Source organism: Salmo trutta, chromosome 5 (assembly GCF_901001165.1).
Source record: "Salmo trutta chromosome 5, fSalTru1.1, whole genome shotgun sequence".
NCBI lineage: Eukaryota > Metazoa > Chordata > Actinopteri > Salmoniformes > Salmonidae > Salmo > Salmo trutta.
In genome coordinates, this window is record NC_042961.1 from 16,530,474 (window position 1) to 16,541,185 (window position 10,712).

Below are 10,712 nucleotides of genomic sequence, written 5' to 3' on the forward strand. Positions count from 1 at the left end.
GCAAGTGTTGCCTCAATATTGCATCATCCTCCTGGCTGTTTGGTTTTCAGAAGTTTAATAGGTTCCCTGTCAGTTGTGATGTGTCTGAGGCTCAGATAAGAGCCATTATTTCCCATTGAGTTTCTCAGCTGCCCTGTCTGGTCACATACTGCGTGTCGACATCACGTGATCATTTTGTGTTAAAAGATATGTTTGAAGATTAGTGTTGTAAGGTTGTTGTGTGTTAGAATGTCTTTAAGTGATATTCATGCGCGCGCACACACACACACACACACAAACGCACACACGAACGCACACACACGATAGATAATATGATAATAAGGCCTCTATACACCGTCATATCAACCCAACCTCCATCCCCCATACACACACGTACAGTCATCTCACTGCACAAAGGAACTGTGCATGTGTGCCGTCTTTCACACACACACACACACACACACACACACACACACACACACACACACACACACACAGCGGGCTGCTGGTCTGCCTGACCTAGTTTAGTTGTGTGGACTGCTCTAATCGAGAGAGCTGGCCCTGGTGGATTATAGGGATGCAGCTGATTTGCATTTCTTCCCTGTCGCTGGCAGATGGCACCAGAGGTCGGCAGGAGAACTGGAGAGCTCCTTCTACTACAGTCTACACACACTACGCATACTTATACTGTATATGTATAGCTAATGTATGCAGGGTCTCTGTCCACATACTACATGCACTAAACAGGCATCCACAAACACACACAAACACACACACACACACACACACACAGAGGAGTGAAAAGAGTTTACACCCTGTGCTCTTGCGCTATTCATGCTCAATAGGAAGGAAGTGATGAATCACACTCATTTATTTGTGGTCGCAAGCTTTTAACTGCAGGTCTTAAGCATGCCTCTCTCCCTCTCACTCTGCCAAAATCACAGAGGAAGTGAAAAGACATGAAACCTCAGCACATTGTCATACTACCTGTAAGTCGTTCTTGATAAGAGCGTCTGCTAAATGACTAAAAGGTCATGTAAATGTATAAATGATGTACTGTTATAGTAGATAAATGCAAATGGTGGAACACCCTGCGCACACACATAGGCATGCATGCACTAACACACGAGCACACACACACATGCAAACACACTGTGTCTTTGTAAGTGCCATCCCCAACTGGGTGGGTTGGGTTCCTATGAACACATTCTAGTTCTACAGATACACTGTTGATAGCAATCTGTCTGGCTGCATCAGCAGCAACTGCCCCGCCCTCAACCACAAGGCTCTACAGAGGATGGTACGGATGGCCCAGTACATCCCCGGGGGCAAGCTCCCAGCCATTGAGGACATCTATACCAAGCGGTGTCTGACATCTATACCCATCCACGCTCCAATCCACATCGACGGGGCTGCAGTGGAGCAGGCAGACAGCTTCAAGTTCCTCGATGTCCAAATCACTAAAGATTTCAAATGGTCCAAACACCTGCGCACAGTCGTGAAGAAGGTGCGACAGCACCTCTTCCCGTCAAGAAGTTGAAAAAGTTTGGCATGGGCCCTCAAATCCTCTAAAAGTTCTACAGCTGTACCGTTGAGAGCATTTTGACTGGCTACAATAGCACCGCCCTCCATCGCATTGAATGGTACTAGTATTGGCCTTGTATATAGTGTACATTCTCATGTGTATTTATTTTATATGATTTAGCATAATTGCATTGTTGAGGAAGAGTAAGCATTTCACTATGCTGTTTACATCTGCTGTATCATGTGCACGTGACAAATAAACTTTGATTTGAGAGAGATACAGTATGTGACAAATTAAGCTGATTGGGGAACTGGTATAAGAAGACATGCAGCTTTATGGATTCTATCAAGGCTATTTCTATTCTGATTACTCTTATAACAGCTACAGTACCCTGCTCAGTTAGCCCCTACAGTACAATAGTAGAGGATGTTGCTAGTTGAGGTTTATTCTATCTGGCACAGATGAGAATTGCAAATCAAAACAAAAATGGAACCAAATGAATATATATTGTATACAGAGAGACATGCTTGTATACAACACATAGGAATATGCTAATACAAAAATGTTCTTCACAATTTGCATAGCACTTCTTTTCATTGAACTGGCACATGCAGTATACAGTAGACACACACACACACACACACACACACACACACACACACACACACACACACACACACACACACACACACACACACACACACACACACACACACACACACACACACACACACACACACACACACACAGGAAACATCAGGGTGTGTTCTCTCGCTCACACTTGTTTCCCAATCCACCACTAACAACGTGCTGGTTTCTCAATGTGGTCAAAGCGGATAAACTTTACTGTTAAAGTGTGTCAAAAACAAACCTTCCAATTCACTCTTATACTCAGAGTTAGTGTCTATGTTCTTGTCTGTCAGGCTGATACAATCACTACCCTACCAGGAGCTGTGCGTGGGTAAAGTCCCTGAGGAAGCAAAGACAGGGAAAAAAAGCCATATTACAACCTATGTGTTGTGATAATTGCATTGTTTGCTCTATGACCTGTTAGATCATATCCCTTGCCAGCGTGATATCCCTTGCCAGCATTCGGACACTATTCAGACTCCTTAACTTTTTCCACATTTTGTTACGTTACAGCTTTATTCTAAAATTGATTAAATACATGTTTCAATCTACATACAATACCCCATAATGACAAAGCGAAAACAGTTTTGATTTGATTTTATGCAAATGTTTAATTTTTTATTTAAGAAAAAACGTATTTACATAAGTATTCAGACCCTTTGCTATGAGTCTCGAAATTGAGCTCCGGTGCATCCTGTTTCCATTGATCATCCTTGAGATGTTTCTACAACTTAATTGGAGTCCACTTGTGGTAATTTCAATTGATTGGACATGATTTGGAAAGGCACACACCTGTCTATATAAGGTCCCACAGTTGACAGTGCATGTCAGACCAAAAACCAAGCCATGAAGTCCGTAGAGGTCCGAGGCAGGATTGTGTCGATGCACAAATCTAGGGAAGGTACCAAAAAATGTCTGCAGCATTGAAGGTCCCCAAGAACACAGTGGCCTCCATCATTCTTCAAATGGAAGAAGTTTGAAACCACCAAGACTCTTCCTAGAGCTGGCCGCCCGGCCAAACTGAACAATCGGAGGAGAAAGGCCTTGGTCAGGGAGGTGACCAAGAACCCGATGGTCACTCTGATGGAGATCCAGAGTTCCTCTGTGGAGATGAGAGAACCTTCCAGAAGGACAACCATCTCTGCAGCACTCCACCAATCAGGCCTTTATGGTAGAGTGGCCAGACGGAAGCCACTCCTCAGTAAAAGGCGCGACAGACCGCTTGGAGTTTCCCAAAAGGCACCTAAAGAACAGTCAGACCATGAGAAACAAGATTTTCTAGTCTGATGAAACCAAGATTGAAAACTTTGTCCTGAATGCCAAGCGTCACGCCTGGAAGAAACCTGGCACCATCACTACAGTGAAGAATGGGGGTGGCAGCATCATGCTGTGGGAATGTTTTCAGTGGCAGGGACTGGAAGACTAGTCAGGATCAAGGGAAAGATGAGAGATCCTTGATGAAAACCTGCTCCAGAGCGCTCAGGACCTCAGATATGGGCAAAGGTTCACCTTCCAACAGGACAATGACCCTAAGCACACAGCCAAGACAATGCAGGAGTGGCTTCGGGACAAGTCTCTGAATGTCCCAGCCAGAGCCCGGACTTTAACTCGATCTAACATCTCTAGAGGGACCTGAAAATAGCTGTGCAGTGAGGCTCCCCATCCAACCTGACAGAGCTTGAGAGGATCTGCAGAGAAGAATGGGAGAAACTCGCCAAATACAGGTGTGCCAAGCTTGTAGCGTCATACCCAAGAAGACTCGAGGCTGTAATCGCTGCCAAAGGTTTTTCAACAAAGTACTGAGTGAAGGGTCTGAATACTTACACTACCGTTCAAAAGTTTGGGGTCACTTAGAAATGTCCTTGTTTTTGAAAGGAAATCACATTTTTTGTCAATTAAAATGACATCAAATTGATCAGAAATACAGTGTAGTCATTGTTAATGTTGTAAATTACTATTGTGGCTGGAAAAGGCTGATTTTTAATGGAATATCTACATAGGTGTACAGAGGCCCATTATCAGCAACCATCACTCCTGTGTTCCAATGGCATGTTGTGTTAGCTAATCCAAGCTTATCATTTTAAAAGACTAATTGATCATTAGACAACCCTTTTGCAGTTATGTTAGCACAGCTGAAAACTGTTGTTCTCATAAAAGAAGCAATAAAACTGGCCTTCTTTAGACTAGTTGAGTATCATGAGCATCAGCATTTCTGGGTTTGAGTACAGGCTCAAAATGGCCAGAAACAAAGACCTTTCTTCTGAAACTCGCCAGTCTATTCTTGTTCAGAGAAATGATGTCTATTCCATGCGAGAAATTGCCAAGAAACTGAAGATCTCATACAATGCTGTGTACTACTCCCTTCACAGAAAAGCGCAAACTGGCTCTAACCAGAATAAAAATTAGGAGTGGGAGGCCCCGGTGCACAACTGAGCAAGAGGACAAGTACGTTAGAGTGTCTAGTTTGAGAAACAGATGCCTCACAAGTCCTCAACTGGCAGCTTCTTTAAATAGTACCCGCAAAACACCAGTCTCAATGTCAACAGTGAAGCGACAACTCCGGGATGCTGGCTTTCTAGGCAGAGTTGCAAAGAAAAAGCCATATCTCTGGCCAATGAAAAGAAAAGATTAAGATGGGCAAAAGAACACAGACACTGGACAGAGGAACTCTGTCTAGTGGCCAACATCCGGAGTTGCTATTTCAACTTCTAATGCTCGCAGGTGAACTGAGTTAACAGGCTCATCATGTCTGCCCTAGGTCTAATCGAGTGAGCTGAGCTAACTCACTTTGTGTCTCAGCTCCTTACTACAACCAACAGAGCTGGTCTTGTCTATCAGAGGTCAATGACTGGATGTAGAATCAGCTGATTAGTTCCGTCTCAGGTCTGTAATCAATATCTGTAACTGGTTTGTCTGGATTGAGGTCCTTTTATAGGGATGGTAGTTCTTCAGTCAGAGTAATTCAAGCCTATCAGTCCATGTCATTCACACAGATGTCTGGGTCCTCAAACTAACCATCATCCTCTGCTTCACTGGCATTTTGGTGCTTTATTGTTGAAATGTACCGTCTCTTCAAATAATCAGTGTGTTATTTACTTCGAAATGAGTTAGGAATACTCATCCAGAAGCGGCGCTCCTAGTGGCCAGGGACTTTAATGCAGGAAAACTTTCAAAATGTTTACCTCTTTTCTACCAGCATGTCACATGTACAACCAGTGGGAAAAAAAACTATAGACCACATTCTACACACAGAGACACATACAAAGCTCTCCCTCGCCCCCCATTTGGCAAATCTGACCATAATTCTACAAGCAAAAACTAAAGCAGGAAGTACCAGTGACTCGCTCAATACGGAAGTGGTCAGATGATGCGGATGCTACGCTACAGGACTGTTTTCCTAATACAGGCTGGAATATGTTCCGGGATTAATCCAATGGCATTAAGGAGTATACCACCTCAGTCACCGGCTTCATCAATAAGTGCATCAAGGACGTCGTCCCCACAGTGACCATACGTATATATCCCAACCAGAAGTCATGGATTACAGGCGACATCTGCACTGAGCTAAAGGCTAAAGCTGCCGCTTTCAAGGAGCGTGACACTAATCCGGACGCTTATAAGAAATCCCGCTATGCCTTCAGACGAACCATCAAACAGGCAAAGCGTCAATACTGGACTAAGATTGAATCCTACTACATCGGCTCTGACGCTCGTTGGATGAGGCAGGGCTTGAAAACTATTACGGACTACAAAGGGAAACCCAGCCGCGACCTGTCCAGTGACGCGAGCCTACCAGATGAGCTAAATGCCTTTTATGCTCGCTTTGAGACAAGCAACACTGAAGCATGCATGAGAGCACCAGCTGTTCCGGACAACTGTGTGATCACATTCTCCATTGCTGATGTGAGCAAGACCTTTGCATAGGTCAACATTCACAAAGCCGCGAGGCCAGATGGATTACCAGGATGTGAACTCAAAGCATGCGCAGACCAACTGGCAAGTGTCTTCACTGATATTTTCAACCTCTCCCTGACCAAGTCTGTAATACATACATGTTTCAAACAGACCACCATTGTCCCTGCGCCCAAGAAAGTGAAGGTAACCTGCCTAAATGATTACTGCCCTGTAAGCACTCATGTCAGTAGCCATGAAGTGCTTTGAAAGGCTGGTCATGGCTCACATTACCACCATATGCCGGAAACCCTAGACCCACTCCAATTCGCATACCGCCCCAACAGATCCACAGATGACGCAATCTCAATCGCCCTCCACACTGCCATTTCCCACCTGGACAAAAGGAACACCTATGTGAGAAGGCTGTTCATTGACTACAGCTCAGCATTCAACAGCATAGTACCCACAAAGCTCATCACTAAGCTAACGACCCTGGGACTAAGCACCTCCCTCTGCAACTGGATCCTGGGCTTCTTGACGGGCTGTCCCCAGGTGGTAAGGGTAAGCAACAACAAGTCTGCCACGCTGATCCTCAACACTGGGGCCCCTCAGGGGTGCGTGCTTAGTCACCTCCTGTACTCCCTGTTCACCCACGACTGCGTGGCCAAGCACGACTCCATCACCATCATTAAGTTTGCTGATGATACAAACAGTGGTAGGCCTGATCACCGACAACGATGAGACAGCCTATAGGGAGGAGGTCAGAGACCTGGCAGTGTGGTGCCAGGACAACAACTTCTCCCTTAATGTGAGCAAGACAAAGGAGCTGATCGTGGACTATAGGAAAAGGAGGGCTGAACAGGCCCCATTAACATCGACAGGACTCCAGTGGAGCGGGTCGAGAGTTTCAAGTTCCTTGGTGTCTACTTCACCAACAAACTATCATGGTCCAAACACACCAAGACTGTTGTGAAGTGGGCACGATAACACCTTTTCCCCCTCAGGAGACTGAAAAGATTTGGCATGGGTCCCCATATCCTCAAAAAGTTCTACAGCCGTACAATCGAGAGATGCCTGACCAGTTGCATCACCGCCTGGTATAGCAACTGCTCGGCATCTGACCGTAAGGCGCTACAGAGGGTAGTGAGTACGGCCCAGTATATCACTGGGGCCAAGCTTCCTGACATCCAGGACCTACAGTTGAAGTCGGAAGTTCACATACACTTAGGTTGGAGTCATTTAAACTTGTTTTTTAACCACTCCACACATTTCTTGTTAACAAACTACAGTTTTGGCAAGTCAGTTAGGACATCTACTTTGTGCATGACACAAGTCATTTTTCCAACAATTGTTAACAGACAGATTATTTCACTTATAATTCACTGTATCATAATTCCAGTGGGTCAGATGTTTACACACACTAAGTTGACTATGCCTTTAAACAGCTTGTAAAATTCCAGAAAATGTAGTTATGGCTTTAGAAGCTTCTGATAGGCTAATTGACATAATTTGAGTCAATTTGAGGTGTACCTGTGGGTGTATTTGTCACTTCTTGACCATACAGAGCTCGTATTTTTCTATGGTAGAGTAGGTCAGGGCGTGACTGGGGGGTTTTGTCTAGTTTATTTATTTCTATGTTTGGTTCTAGTTTCTTTTTTCTATGTTGGTTTTTTTGTCTAGTTTAAATGTTCTATTTTGTGTTCTAGGTTCTTTTTTCTATGTTGGGTTTTTTGTCTAGTTTACATTTTCTATGTTGTGTTCTAGGTTATTTTTTCTAGGTTGGGGTTTTCGTATGATTCCCAATTAGAGGCAGCTGGTCATCGTTGTCTCTAATTGGGGATCATATTTAAGTTGTTGTTTTTCTCACTAGTGTTTGTTGGAGATTATTTTGAGTTTATGCATGTAGCACCTCTTCGTCACGGTTTGTTGTTTTTCTTTATAGTTTATTGTCTGCCTTGCATAGTTTCACATAGAAATAAAGATGTGGAACGATACGCACGCTGCGCCTTGGTCTCTTTCATACGACAGCCGTGACAGAATCTCCCACCACCAAAGGACCAGGCAGCGTGCCCAGGAGGAGCAAGGTTCCTGGGCCCAGGAGAGAAGAGAGTGGAGGACATCCTGGACCTGGGAGGAGGTAATGGCAGGGGACAAGACCCTGGCATGGAAGCAGGCAGAGACAGCGAGAGAGGAAAGGCGACGATACGAGGAACTAGCACGACAACGACGGAAGCCCGAGAGGCAGCTCCCCCAAAAATGTTTGGGGGGGCACACAGGGAGATTGGCGGAGTCAGGGTTGAGATCTGAGCCAACTCCCCGTGCTTACCGTGGGGAGCATGTGACCAGTCAGACACCGTGTTATGCGGTGATGCACACTGTATCTCCAGTGCGTATTCATAGCCCGGTGCACTCTGTGCCTGCGCCCCGCATTTGCCGGGCTAAAGTGAGCATTCAGCCAGTCCCCAGCCCAGAGCTTCCGGCGACGTTTCGCGGTCCGGAACCTCCAACGACGGCCCGCAGCCCGGAACCTCTTGAGACGGCCCGCGGCCCGGAACCTCCTAAGACGGCCCGCGGCCCGGAACCTCCTAAGACGGCCGGCGGCCTGGAGCCTCCAGCACGGCATGGAGCCTCCAGCGACGGTCCACGGCCCGGAGCCTCCAGCGGCGTCCCGGAGCCTCCAGCGGCGGCCCGGAGCCTCCAGCGGCGGCCCGGAGTCTCCAGCGACGGTCCGGAGTCTCCAGCAATGGTCCGCGGCCCGGAGCCTCCAGCGACGGTCCAGCGCCTCCAGCGACGGTCCGGCGCCTCCAGCAACGGTCCGCGGCCCGGAACCTCCAGAGACGGTCCGCGGCCCGGAGCCTCCAGCGACGGCCCGGAGCCTCCAGCGACGGTCCGTGGCCCGGAGTCTCCAGCGACGGTCCGCGGCCCGGAACCTCCACCGATGCTGGCGGGTTCGCAGGATGAGAGGGTTCTTCGTCCTGCACCAGAGCCGCCTCCCTTGCGGGCAGGTTCGCAGGATGAGAAGGTTCTTCGTCCTGCACCAAAGCCGCCACCAACACTAGACACCCCCCCTAACCCTCCCTTTTGGTTTCAGGTTCCGTGGCCCGGAGCCTCCAGCGACGGCCCGGAGCCTCCAGCGACGGCCCGGAGCCTCCAGCGACGGCCCGGAGCCTCCAGCGACGGCCCGGAGCCTCCAGTGACGGTCCGCGGCCCGGAGCCTCCAGCTACCTTCAAACTCAGTGCCTCTTTGCTTGACATCATGGGAAAATCAAAAGAAATCAGCCAAGACCTCAGAAAACAATTGTAGACCTCCACAAGTCTGGTTCATCCTTGGGAGCAATTTCCAAACGCCGGAAGGTACCACGTTCATCTGTACAAACAATAGTACGCAAGTATAAACAGCATGGGACCACGCAGTCGTCATACCGCTCAGGAAGGAGACTTGTTCTATCTCATAGAGATGAATGTACTTTGGTGTGAAAAGTGCAAATCAATCCCAGAACAACAGCAAAGGACCTTGTGAAGATGCTGGAGGAAACCGGTAATTAAACATCTATATGCACAGTAAAACGAGTCCTATATCGACATAACCTGAAAGGTCGCTCAGCAAGGAAGAAGCCACTGCTCCAAAACCGCCATAGAAAAGCCAGACTATGGGGACAAAAGATCGTACTTTTTGGAGGAATGTCCTCTGGTCTGAAGAAACAAAAATAGAACTGTTTGGCCATAATGACCATCGTTATGTTTGGAGTATAAAGGGGGAGGCTTGCAAGCCGAACTACACCATCCCAACCATGAAGCATGGGGTGGCAGCATTATGTTGTGGGGGTGCTTTGCTGCAGGAGGGACTGGTGCATTTCACAAAAGAGATGGCATCATGAGGAAGGAAAACTATGTGGATATATTGAAGCAACATCTCAAGACATCAGTCAGGAAGTTAAAGCTTGGTCGCAAATGGGTCTTCCAAATGGACAAGATCTACACATGTCGTATTTGGCGCATGTGACAAATACATTTGATTTGATTTGAATGCAACATGTCCTTAGTTGTCAATTCAATTAGTGAGATGACTGGAGCTGGAATGTATTTTAGTCTAATGCTTGTGTGTGTGTGCTTGCGCGTGCACGTGTGTTTTCTGGTTTGCTGGCAGTAGCGGGCTCATATGAGTGTATGTGTGTGTGTTTTGGGTTAAAAGCCCCTGTCTCTATGGGTCTTAGTGTGGGCCATCTAGATCTGCTGCACAGTAGCTTGAGAGGCAGGCAGCTTAATCTGTAGGCTGGCTTTGTGCTGCTCTCAGATTAAAGACATGATGTTTTAAACCTTTCTCATGGACACGATATGCCTTCAACTCTCTCCCTGTGTCTGCGTGTATGTGTGTGTTTGTGTGCTTGCCTGCTTGCATGCTCGTGTGTCAGTGGATTCACACAGCTGGGTTCAAGAAAAGGACACCTTCTTCGCTATTTAAGAAGCGGGTGGGTTTAAGCATTATCTGAGACGACCCACGCATGTCCTTTTCATCTATTAATTTGCTGTCAGCGGCGTGGCATAGCCACGGCGTATCGTCTCCAGTGTTTGAGGGGAAACAGCTGCTAAACCTAATCCCTCTTTCCCCCTCAGGATTCTGTCAAATCACAGGCCCTTTAAAAAGCACTGGCTGCCGTGCTGGCTACAAATGAGAGGACACATG